The sequence below is a fragment of the Trematomus bernacchii genome, unplaced genomic scaffold (genome assembly GCF_902827165.1).
Source record: "Trematomus bernacchii unplaced genomic scaffold, fTreBer1.1, whole genome shotgun sequence".
NCBI classification, from domain to species: Eukaryota; Metazoa; Chordata; class Actinopteri; order Perciformes; family Nototheniidae; genus Trematomus; species Trematomus bernacchii.
Genome location: NW_022987686.1, coordinates 2,388,327 through 2,402,559, shown reverse-complemented (window position 1 = coordinate 2,402,559; position 14,233 = coordinate 2,388,327).

The window sequence follows — 14,233 nt, the reverse complement described above, 5'->3', positions numbered from 1 at the left end:
TAGCTTAGCTTAGCATAAAGACTCAAAATGTCGAGAATCCGTAGACTGGCAGTTGACAAAGGTAAAATGATACAAACATGACAATGCTGTATTAAGAAAGCTTCGTGAGTAAGAGGTTGTTAGGGGGATTTTTCAACTTTTAAAAGGGTGAGGTCAGCTGCTTTCTGTGCATCGTAATGCTAAGCTAGTTATTCCTCGGATAAGAATATATCTAGCAATAAATCAATTATAAATTACAGTACTGCTAACAAATGCTAACTGGCTAATGGCTATCAATCACACAGGGATCACTGCTTTTTACTGTGTATACCTTAAATATTTGACATATTGCAAGTTTAAACTAAATGTACTCAGTTTACGAATGCAATGACTCTAAAATGTTACGTTGAATGAATACTGGCGAGTAACGTAAACATGAATAACATTACTCATGTCCAACTAAGATATTTACATTATCGACAAATATATATGGAAATATGAGTTCCTGTTTCATGTGAAAAACCCCTTAACTCGGAAAACAACTGCAAAACAGCTATAAATGTGTTGTGAGTTGCTCTGAGCATAAAACACAACGCATCATCTTTTGAGTGTCCATGTTTCCACATTAAGACTCAACGCTCATGAAAGCACCAAAATTGCATTAATTCCCAACGAAGGTAGTTAAACCATCCCAGGAGCGCGTGAAAGCACCGCAGGCCTCGAGATGTTCTCTCTCAGAGTGACATTCAACAGTATATACACACGCGTCGCACTTCAGAGATGAATGGCTTTTTCTTCACCAATAATTTTTTACAACGGTGTTCATGCAGTTTTAGAAATAATTCTTGAGAACTCAACTTTAAGCCTCTTTGTCAGTCTGGCTATCGCTTCAGTGAAGGTTCTGTAATTCATTCAAACAGGGATGCTTTTAGAAAGTGCGTCACTACCTATCAGAGTTGCTTATAATGGACACGTTCATGGAATAGAATAGCTGGTTGCTTTTGAAGCTGTGAGCTAAAAATAAATACAAACTAAATTGACTTTAACCTGAAAAACGGAATAAAGTACCGGTTAACATACAGTACACAAAGAAAGAGTAAGAACTGACAGAGTGTAAACCCATCATTACTGTAGCACAATTATGTTTCTATTGTTTTAAGACTACCAGGAGCTCAGTGCTGCTTTCATTCAAATGTCAATTGGTTTGAACTGCAATGTTTTAAAGACTTAAATCTCCCATCTCTTCTCCTTTCACTTCACACAAGCGAGGATGAGTGGGAGTAATCACAGCATGCCACCTCAACAAACAGATTTTGAGCGATGGACCTACGCAGCGAGATGGCATCTGCAACAGTTTGCAAGGCACGCTCATGAAGAAATGGAACTCATATATTTATTGTATTTAATCGTTTATTTGGCAGGGACAATGCACAGTAATGAACACTTAAAACAGTCAAATGCGTTAAGCGTAACAGTGCCAGATTTAGCTTTGAGCTCATTTCCATCCGCAGTCCCTTACATAAAACATTTATATATTTTGATGCAGGCTTTTACAAAGGGATATAGACATGGCGTGATAATAAAAGTAATAGGTGTTGACATACAGTAGGCATTTTGACACGGTGTAAAAGAAAAAGAAACAATATTCCACATTGACTAGATTTCACTGCAGACTCACAGAGCTGGTGATCCATGAGAGGTATCAAAAATGTGTCTTTTGAAATAAAACTGTTATAGCCTATGGACACAATATTGTCTTTATTCCAACTTGTTATAGTTCATCATTAACAAAGTGTATGACTCTGAAAGTGTAACAAAAATAATTTGATGTGTCAAATATCAGTATCAGAATGGTACTATTTCTTCTTTCTGTGTCTTTCGTATGTGTAACCCTACTCGGTAATAAAACCGATTCTGATTCAATTTGGAGAACCTTACGAGCAAAATAAACCAATTTCAAAAATGCAACCTTAAACAGAATGGTTGCTTGATACAAGTTGCCACAATTTTCGCCAAAAACGTATACGACTAATACCACGTCTGTGACAAAGATTTGTGTTCTATCTGTAACTAAGCAGAGAGAAAAAATCCTCATCAAGCGAAGGCAGCTTCACTCTTTGAAATAAAGCTAATTTCCCCAAAATCTTGAACTTATCCTTAAACTGAATTTAACTGAATATTTTCTTTATGAATTATATAGTTGGAATAATGTTGCTCCAGTTAAATACAAGTTCTTTCTAAGAAGACCAGAATCTCCAATCATGGAGGCTCGGTCACTTTGATTTCTTGGTTTGGATACACTCTCCAGGGAAATACCCCGAGCTATATGTGAAAAGTGCCTCGTCAAAGAAATACAAAGAGAAGGCAGTGTCATTATAAAGCAATTACTAGACTTAGTGTTATTAAGACAGCCGGCTTCAGGACAACACGAGTACTCACCGCTCTGCTTTGTGTTCAACAACACCCGCTCTCCTATGTGTGTATAAATGTATTTATGGCGGAACGCGTTGAATATTGCTGTGGGAGTATCATGAGGTAAAACTACTGGGAAAACACTGATTGAGAAACCAACTTATTATAATTGCGAAGTTTGGTGGCTGTTTTGCGACCTGCTTATAGGAAGGGAAATCAGATAACCACAGGCTTCCTGGAGGCCTGATAATGGATTGAAAATGGGACAGAATCGATACGGCTGTCCCCACTCTGGACCAGGAAACCATCAGGAGAGCAGACTGTACTTCTGTACTCTACGAGGGATTGCACCGGCCTCTCAGTAATCGTAATACTGAGCTATTCAACCATCTGTCAACAGCACCAGGAGCCACTTGCAACAGGGCAGCAACATGTTGAGATCAGGGCTCGTATGTATTGGTGATCTGAATTATTTCGTAACAAGACCAAAGTCTTTGAATACATTTGTTTGAAATTGTACACTTTTTGCCACCTTGTTCAATATTTGTTTTACCTCAATACCTATTGAAAGCAGGGTTCTGTTCAAGAGTGCATACTGATATATTGCTTTTAAACCAAAAACAACTAATGTACTGCCAAAAAAAAAAATAAGATTTTTTACTTGCTCCCAGATAAAAAAATTAAATTAAATTCACTGATTTTAGGTTGGTTTTTTTTATTAACTCCGGAGGCTTTATTTAATTTTGAGCAGAATAGGTGCTTCGAGTCAATGTTCTCTATATCTTTGAACAATACACTCTCAAACTTGTTATCATTTAATACCTTCTCAAGACTCAAGTTTTCTGCACTTGAACGTGACATTATCTGAACTCTGCTCTTCCAGTTCAGAAAAACACAACGATTATTTCATAGTTATTTCCTACTAATTTCAGTCTTTTGTTTTGAGCCACAACTCAAGCCCACTTATTCCGTCTAACTGAATGAGAGGCAGCAGATTTACAATGCAGAGAACATCAGAAAGTCTCATCAATGAGCCGTAATCACAAGTTACAAAATCTGATCTTCAGGGGAATTAAGGTTGGCATCAAGACGGCACCTTTTTCTCCATCTATCTATCTCCTCTATACGTTTTACCCAGCATCAACATAATGTCCTCAACACATTTTGAAAACAACATTCAATTAGTGTATGCCTACGATATGAAGTCACCTCTCAACCTTCCTCGCAACCATTCAATAGTGGTCAATTTCAACAGGTCATCATACATACAGTAAACAACAGAGTATGAGTTGTTTGGTAGTGGCGTCAAAAACAATCCATATGATATAAGAATACAAACAAATATTCAAATTATCCAATCTAAATCTTGTACCCAAGTATCATCTTAAAAAAACAACTTCTTTATAACATGTGGAAGCAGGAAAAGACATCAGACACTAATTATATGGATAAAATGATTGAATTCACGCTTTGAATGCATGATTGGTTCTTCAGTGCTTGGAGATTCCCAGGTGTGCAGATTATAAATGAGGCAGGGCTAATGGTGACATGGCAGGAGAGCCTTGGAGGTCAGCGTGGCAGCTTGGAGGGGTGTGAGGGAGACAGGCACAGATGCAGCAACTCTTCAAAGACTGACCTTAGACCCTCTTTTAACCCAAGCCATCTCTCAAGAGTCCTCGAGGCAAAACATAAAAGCAGAAGGACGGGGGAACATCAGGAAAAATACCAACTATGCTTTGGCTTTGAAGAGTTTGGCAATGCTCTGGGATTATTGATGCCTACACGTAAACTTGTTCGTTTTCAGATTGCAGAATTGTCAGAAACCAGGAAGAATTTGTTATTTGATGGCTTTCTGGTAGTTTGGACAATTTTTGAGATCAAGAGGAAATAGTCATTGGGATTACAATAATGAATGGGTTGAGTTTAAAAAAATACACACTACACAATGTTTTACTTTTTCTAACTCCAAGCTTGCAGTTGTGTTTGTTTATAGTAATAGTATAGCTTATAGAAGAAGAGAAATATGTTGGAAATATAGTAGCACATCCTCAAAAAACCTCTGATGTTTTTAATCTTTAGAATGCTTCCCATCCAACGCCACAAAAGGGCAGCAGGACTCCTGTCCTTTCAGCAAGAGAGCTTTTGACTGTTGATCCTCAGGCTTTGCTCAGACATGGATAAGCACTTATCTGTTGTTTGTACCAGGGAGGTTTAACAAAATGTTGAATGGAAAAAGCACATGAACCTCAATCTATAGCTCTCAGAGTCTGACACATAGTTTGAGGTATTGGGAGGATTGCTGAGGTTGATAGAGGAGAGCTGGTTGTTTTTGTTGGATTTGTCTTTGTGTAAAATAAATTGCAAGATCAAATTCCAGATTTTTCTTTCCCCAAGAACTATCGCAATAACTTATATGAGCAGGAAACTCCTATTTTAAGAAATGCAACCATCCTTCTTGCTTGTTTCAGGCCAAGTATCCAAAATATCAGTTACCTTTATACAATAACCCCCTGTCTCTATTTGTTGAAGTTATAATCCTTAAGAATTGTATTAAATGAAATCCGGCCTCAGATCCTGACTGCCTGACAAGCCCAAGGCATTCACAGAAAACGATGGGCTGTAATAATTTAAATGAATAAAACTGCCTTCACCCTCAGTGCTCACGTGCGTTGCCTGATCAACCACAACGAATACAACTTCAAAGTACGAGGTGGTAAATTATTGACTTGTTTTATTTTCATGCTGGTTTGTAATCACAGCCAAACCTTCCCACATCTTGGAACCGAATTAGCGAGTATCTGAACGTTTGTTTTCTTGATCCAATGAAAGGAGGTAGTCTTGGTCAGAATCAAATTTAACAAGGGTTCGGTTTGTTTCTTGTTTAAGTATTTTTTGGATGATTTTGGACGTTGGGACCGATAACAGGCAGTTCTGGCAGCCAGCGTCAAGATATAGAAGCAAATGGCAGAAAATGGATCAAATTACTACAATATGACAAAAACCTTGGTTCGGAAGCTCAGTTGTAAAAAGACCCTAGGTCAATTACCTTTCTGTTATATGAGTGCTTAAGAGGAGTTGTGTTTTTAAGGAAAGATCCAGATTTTTAAACACTTTGCCGGTAGGAACTTGGAATTGACTTTGCAGGAATATTAGCTGACATTTCAAGGAGTCAAGAGCGATCTCCATTCAGAGCCTGGCCTTCCATGGCTTGACATTTATCGGGCACTTCATTTGTTGAAGGAGAGGAAGTACTCTAACCTCTCAGGCCTTCCCTACATATCCCTTGTTCTCCTTGTCTCTTTCAATTAAGGACTCTGCCCTTAGGGCTGCCTAGAAGATGCTCTAAGGCTCGACAGCATCTTGGTGGTCTCACAAAGGGCACGCATTGAGATGCCAATTCTGCCCGCATGAAAAAGGGCTTCAACACAAAATTGCACTTGTCTTTGGGCGAAGCAAACAAAACACGGTTTCCGAAATGTTGTGTGGAACAGAAAATAATGCAAAGTGAGTTTTTAAATCATGAAACTTTTCGGGCTCATCACTGAGGTTAGGTTTTAATTAAGAGAGAAGATGGTTCTGTGCACAATGTGCCCTATGATTCATAACAGGCCTAATCAGCTTATAATCAACTGAGTGTGTCTCTTATCAGGCCTGGGGCATGTGGAATACATTTATTATGAAGGAGTGTTCACCACAAGATTGAGTTAGAAAAGAAATTAGCCATTTCTCTGTAACCGTGAAACCCTTCAAATCCATTAAAAAAAAAATGGTTTTACTTTGTATCTCTAGTATTTATATCCTAAATTCAGGGTACATAATTGTGTTGGCACTGGATGTAAATGCTGCTTTCGAAAAAACGGTCGAATGTTAAGCAGATCATTGCCCTTAGAAGTACTTCCTTTTTTTAAAATAAGCAATACAGTGCAGCCTTAAGGGCATGATGTTCACATGCATGACATTTAACTCTATTTTCACTGGACATGAACACATGATGATAAATACACCCACATCATCACAATCATGTGGCAACAGTTCAACTTGCTATTTAACTATTGCATAACGGGATCTCTCAGATGACATAAGTCTTTCAACCTTGTCAGATTTTGTCGAACTATACCACTTTGTTCCAGACAGAAATATCTCAACACAATTTGTAATGATTAACAAGACACTTAGTAAACCTTGACTCTTCCTGCTGTACGAGTTTGAACTGTGTATGTGTTTATAAAGATATTTTGTGGAAGGGCATTGCCAACTATGCAACTTTCTCACTAGATTTAGCACATTTTGGAGCTAGTGCTGCTAGCTACTTTCCTTTGAAACAGTGGGATGGGTATTCTTCTGAAACCCTTAACCCTAGCCTAGTCTTGTTGGCTCCTATAGTGTTTCCTTAAGTGCCGCTAATTGTTTTTACCTACTGACAGAAAATAGGACAAAGAATAACATGATAAAGCTCTGCATCTCCTCATTTAAAAACCCATTTACTTTAATCCGACAGGATGTGAATCAGAATGTGCTGATTGTTCTTGTCCTTTGTTGTTCGTGTGACTAAGAACACATTGTATTTGTGTTTTTTATTAATTTTTTTTTACTAATACTACATTTATTTGCTTCCTGAAATCAATTAAACACATTTAAACCCAATATGCACCGGTAAATATTCAGTGACGCAACAGCAATTAAACTGTAATTCAGCTCCAGGCTGCTGCGAAGGAACCGGGCGCCAGGTAACTAAGACAAAGATCTATTAACCCCCCCACCTCCTGAGTGTTTTATTGTTATCAGCATGAGCTATTGTTGCAAGTGGAATTCAATTTGTGGAGCGACTCTTGACGCCTTTCAGGAATGGCAATGGGGGAACACGTCCGCCCTCACATGCGCTTTCTCCTGCTCGCTGAAGAGATTCAAGCAGGCGGCTTAGTGCGAGTGAACAGAGAGCGTTGTGGAGACATCAGAGGGATAGCAGTGATTCATTATTTCATTTTCACGCATTGTCAGACTTTATTTGCACAGACGCTCAGATGATTCACTGATGTGTGGCATTGCTGAGCCGCTCACAGCTCAATGAACTGATGCAGTACAGTTAGAAAGCAGTCAGCCTTTGTTTGCTCTGTTCCTGCGCACAGTGAAGGAATAAGATCGGGGTACAACGCTGAAAAACTTCAATTATTTTATGGAAATCTTCTTGTTTCTTCTCAGGAAAATGTAACGCTTACCCTACAACGAGTTACTCAAGGCTTTTGAAGAAGAGTTAGAGTGCAAGTACTTTTGATGTGGAGGTCTTTTACGTTTTTCAGGACCTCTTAGCTGAAAGATGGAGCAGGCACACCCACTGCATATAGCTAAGTTAAATGTATATTTAACTAGGCCTACAATAGTGTGAAGGGCGACCAAAAGTGCCATGTATAAACATATCTATTTATGATGCATATGTTGTTGAAGCTAACTAGTTTTCCGTAATGGACGTACTTTTTAGCATGTTGGCTGGCTCACGTGATCGCACAAGATTCCTGTGTAATTAAAACAACAAACGTTATATTTGCTAATATTACGTTGAATTCATAGAAGTATTTTCGCTATTTTCAGAAATACATTGGGTGGATCCCATAAAGTAACGGTGTACATTGGTTGAACGACCCATGCTTTAAAGACCTTCTTATTTCCAGCATTTGTATTCAAGCTGGGTTGTGTCTATTGTGAGTAGCATTTCAATAATTGGGATTTCTTTCAAGTTGTTTGGCTAAAATGATTCAGATCCCAATGTATTTTCTAAGAAGAAATGTATTTTATGGACATGAAATACAACGTTTTTTTGTAAGTAGAGTAGTTGATGCAACACTGCATTTATCATAAGACAATTTTCTCTTTTATGAGACATGAAAAACGACCATAAACCTTGAAGTCATTAACTATCTTTCTGAAATCGCCGAAGTCAGTTTCTGCCGACACAGAGCGACTTTAAAACAGCTGACAAAACTCATCCTCTGAAGTGTGTGGCAGTATTTAAAGCCAGCACAGTCAGCCCATTAACACCGACGAGTGCATTAATATTAATCTGCTCCGTTATCTGCTGTGATGCTTGTCTTCTTCTTCACATTAAATCTGCAGTGCCACAGTCTTGTCTTGCACGTTATCAATTAAACAACGTTTGATTGCGGGTAGACAGATGCCAGATCTGGGAAGTTCTTTAGCAACAGATGAATAACCGCTGCCACTCGGTTTCCTTTACTCTGTGGGCAATGTTTAACGAGACAAACCAACATGCACTGAATAGCAACAACATCTGAATCCAACATATTAATGTGTTCTAAAGCTGTTAAAGTTTGCTCACACTCACTGACCTTTCGCTAACCTCGGTCCCTTTGGGTTACTGCTGCTTCACATGTAAGCGAACGTTGTTATGAATCCCATCACCTTTACTGGCCTGACCTGCCTTGCGTAACTTCGCCAGGTCAGGATATGGGACAAGATGTTGGTATCCGAAGCAGCCTGTGTCCTGTTGTAGTAACAACATTTTTGACCAATCACATTTGAGCAGGCTTTGGTTGATTGAAAAGGCCAAAAAAAGGCCGGTTTCACGGATTTTGACCATAGTAACTGTTATAAACTATGGTACATGATGACTGATAAAAAACTAAGCTTTTACAATTGTAAACCCTGTTACAAATTCATAGTTTACAGGAAACAGTTAACTATGGAACCCACCATTGACAAAAATGGCAAAATACTATGGGTCCATTTAAAATATAATAAAAAAGATATACATAGTTGACTTTGCCTTCGAAACAGCAATGCATTAAAATGATCTATATGTCATTACATAACATGAAAGAGTAATAGTAATGTGTAGACTATTGTAAAACACTATAGACAAGAAAGTAAGTATAAGAACTGTGGGGGAAACTTCTGAAGCAATTGGAAACAGGACAGACACGAGGAGAGCTGGAGCTTTGATGGCAAACACTGACGGTTTATTTGGAGCTTCGGCCGGAGAATTCACAAGACATGTCACAGGGCCACGGTCTGACCACACGGATGAGATGCCACAATCAATTCGGAACAAACCTTCCTCTCGTTTGATGTTTTAACTAGTTTCGCCAAGGGTAATCAACATCCTTCATTAGTTAGACTAAACAGCTGAGGACACTGAATCACATTTGTTGTCGCTTATGGCTCGGGGTCATCTACACCCCGAGAAGGATGTGTTCCAGGTGTCCCACAACAATAACTATCTCTGACCGAGAGTTGCCCGGTCATAAACTGGTAACAACAACAACTTGCTAAAGCAGCCCCTCCTTAAGGGAGATAACGGCTGCTCAAGGTTGGAGCATCTGCGTCAGAGGGCAAAAGGTAAACATATATGGACAATTATTCCCTGACAAGAACAAGAGTGATATTAATCTACCTCTGTTGGTAAAACAAAACAACCATTTAGATATCAACTGGTGATTTTGTTGCACGGTTTTCTTGCTGGTAAATTACACAAAAAGCCGAGACTTCTGGTCACTGATGGTATTCAATGAGGCACGTGAAAGCCATATGACCACACGCTGATATGCACTCTCACCATCTCCATCCCATCTTTCTGCATTGCTTCACTTCTAGATAATCTGAGGATGATTACTGTATATGAGCCCATTTTAGATCCTATTTCATGCCCGAGGGAGTTAAATAATGAACAATCTGATGCTGAAGCTGTGGGTGACGTTAAACTCTGCAGGTCCAGTGCAAGTTAACAGTGAAAGGCCCATGATGACTTAGAATCTAATATTCTTGAACAACCACAAATACATCTGCCTACAGGAAGGGTACAAAAGTTTTAAGAGGTATTACTATGCTCGGAGATTTTAGCCTTTGCAGAGCATTTACATGAACGAAAACCTGGCTATATCACACACTACAGTAAAGGGAAACCCCCCAAAAGCATATTATGACCTCTTTAATGTCTTAAAACTAGGCACAAAAGTATAGGACCTTCAGTATTTTATTCTTTGGCAGAGATGCCAAAGTGAATCCACGTTGTCATTCTTAGTGGCTTTTAAAGGGCCCTTTTTATCATCTGCTCTGCTCCCATGGTGAAGCCTAGATGAGTGACATGAAGATTTCACAAGATCATGAGAGCAAAGCAGCATAAGTGTCCTTCTAAGATTAAAAAATGATGATAATCTGTGCCTAATCAATTATTCAAGTCTTATTTTCAAGAACATTTTAAAATGTAGATATGAAAGCCAATACTCCTTTCTTTAGCTTACTTTGACATGCTTCTGTGCATGTATATAATATCAGACAATTAATAAAAGGTAAAACAACGCTTCATATACCATTATTAAATAGGGAATTGTAAAATTGTATTCATCTTTCTTTTCTTTTTTTTTTAAACCCTCTAGGCACGACTCCCTCTGCAGCTGGCTCTCGCTCAAGGACACTTGAGCAGAGAAGATACTTGCTTTAAAAAGGGAAATTATGAAAAAGAATATCACGATCTGAAGGTCAGCGAGGAGTCGGTGTTATTTCAAATTATTGGAGAAGACAGAGGAAGGAACACTGCTGCCCAAAGGGTCCCTGGAGCGCTGATACTGTGCTACTCATACACCATGACGCACACGCGTACCAAAAGAACAATTTGTATCTGTTTGATTGAATCAGAAAGGCATGCATAATACAAAGATAATCAAGGCAAGTTTAATCTCTTGAATAACCACAGAAAGCAGAAATAAAAAACTAACAAATGTATCAAAGCTAAACCAGCTTGAACTAATCTACTTCAAACACAATGGGAGGAAATGGAGAGCATAAACAGCTGTGGGTAATATGCGTCCAAACAACAACGCTATTGACATTTCATTTACATCCAGGTCTCTAAACAAGGTGGGGATTTATCATCACAAAGCAACCACATAATGAGGCGAGTATTCAATTTGCATGTCCAGGACCTGATTAAACGTTTGTGTAAACAAATTAACCAAAGTAAAAAAGAACACAGACTTAATTATTCTCTAAGAAAACTCATTTAAGAGTTTACATGAATATTAACTGAGGCACAATGTCACCGTCAAATATGTGTCTGTTCCTCCCTCATCTAATCTTCTACACTTGTCATGATGGTTAAATGACATACTTAAAGGGGACCTATCATGCAAAATGCACTTTTGTACGTCTTTTATACATGAATATGTGTCCCCGGTGTTCCAGGGAACTCACCAAGTGTCAGAAAACACAACCCTCTCTATCTTCCTCCATACCCAAATCTCTAAAAAAGGGGCTGCAACGGATCTGATAAAAACTGATCCAGATTTGAACACTGTCCTGACGTAAGGACGGTGGCGCTACTACAGCTATTGGGCCAACTCCACCAATCAGGAGGACAGCCACGGCCATTGCCGTTAGAAAGCGCTGGAGACGCTGTAGTACACATGCCAGGCCTGTAGATGGTGCTGTTCTCATAGAATCAGCCCTTGCAAAAACAGGGGTAAAATAGTGCAAATTGAGCGAAATGAGGCATGGCTAAAATGCATGATCTGTTTGGTATTTTGAAAAAAAAAAAGTATAAATATGCCTTATATAGGTATGGTCCTACACTATATTATTATAATATAGCATGATAGGTCCACTTTAAGTTAATATTATTATTTGTAAACATGCCCACAAACAAAGGTTTTTTAAGCACATGGTTAATACAAGAATTCAAGATTCTTTGCAATGATTTTATGATGTTGTAGTGAACCACAAATCATTAGTGGCAACATGAAAATCTATTTACTGTCAAATGGTATGAACAACAAGAAGAAGAAAAACTGACCACAGAAATCAATGATGTGTTCAGTGACAGGAAATACTGGTGGACCATGACATGCTTATGGATGATGTCATGGTTACGGTAATGTTTATCCTCACTACAGTACAAGGACAGAAACAGCCAGCAGTGAGATCTGATACCTAACTTCTTTGCTTACATTTTAGTCTAAGTTTTATAGAATTTTAACATTAAAATCACTATTAAAAAAAAAAGGGCCCAAATGCGCTGACCGCTGCCAAGTAAGCGGTTCAACGTTTAATAATGAGTTTAACGTTGTGATCTTCGCTGGTTCAGAACCAGACTCTATAGCAAATCAATCACACTTCTACTTAAGGGAATGACGCATGGATCTTTTTCTATCACAATAGAGATCACTTCATTTGAATTACATCAATGGGTACTTTAATTTAAATGAATTATCTCCTGGAAACTCAATTAAGAAACTGTTCATAGATTGGGATCAGAGTTTAAACAAGTACTAAATTCTCTAATTGACAGACAATGAATAGGCAACCATTGTGATCATTAACTGTTTAAACACATTTTTAAGTACATTTCACAGGTTTCAGATTGTTTAATTTAGTCGGATATGTACAAAAATAAGGTGTCTTCACGGCAACAGTCCAAAACATGAGGACGTTGCTTTTTTTATTGTACGTGTTGTTTTCCCTCCGCTTGGGGAAATCCCTGTTAGCTTCTATTCAAGATATCAATGCCCTCATTAACCTTGGGTGCATGATTGATGAGTGTCTAACTAGTTACCAATCTTAGTAGCCTTACATTGGTTCTGAGTGACCGATCTGCAGGGCTCTGATAGGCTGGGACCTCCCCGTGTCTGACGTCACTCAGTGAAGATTAGACTACTGATGAGGAGGGGACTTATAGTTTCTTCATCAATGAGACCTGCCAGAATCACATGATGGAAAACTGGGAGCTTTTCACATATTCTTTCTATTAACTAGAACAAATGAAGGGCAGTAAATGTGTAGCTGCTCTGTAAGGGATCCTAATGAAGCGCAGAGCCCGTTGAAATGCCTTGAAAATGTGCATAAATTATGTGATTAAATTTGATTAATAAATGGTCTGTTCTACCAGTATATCAAACATTATTGAACAAATTAATTCCCATCACAATATCCTGCACCTGTACAAAAAGCAGTTACACCACATTTCCTATAATGTAAAACCAAAATAAGACAAATGTCACATTGCTAACTCCATAAAATCATAAATTACTCAAACGGCCAATAATCAAAATACAGTAGATGTCATTTAATTTCTTTGTGGATCTAATTATAACGTTATCACCTCTCATTTCTTGGAAGCTTTAATTCAAAGGAACTTATAGTTTGCACCAGAAGTTATATGAAGTTGTGTTAATCTGATTTAACAAACAACCCTTATTTATGAATAACACCATCAAACCACAAAACTAAAGCCGATAAGTAAGGTACACACCCCAAACTATAATTAATTAAAAGGAAAAAGCTAAACAAAAATAATTGAATTCCAAAACAAACCGAACATGCAAAGTAATAACCCAGGACCTGCATGTGTTTATGCATTATTGGACCCGGTCCCCTACAAAGTTTGAAAATAAATCCCCTGAAGCTAATCGAAACCCAGTGAACCTCAGGACTACAACTCAATCCAGGGTTCATATCCTGAACCGCCCCAAAGGAGACTTACTGCTGAGGAAAATGTAAACGTTCCTTAACAAGTGTGAGCGTGGAAGCTGAACCGAGCCGTATGCATTGATTTGTGCATCATCAGGGACCCATTCACCGCTGCTCTTATTAAACCAAACAAAAGCACTAAGCAATGCCCCGCAATTATGCATTCAATCGACGGTTGCTTATTAGTTTTTATTGGCTGCTGGGCATGGGCTCATTGGTCATCTAGAATAGTTTCCACAACAGAGGAAAAGTTCCTCAGAGATAATTGGTCAAAGCCCAATCCCATTAACGAATTCCCTCAAAGGCTCCGGCTAGGGTTTTTTGAACAATATCCATATTGCGTCTCAAGGGACTATGACTTTCCAATTAA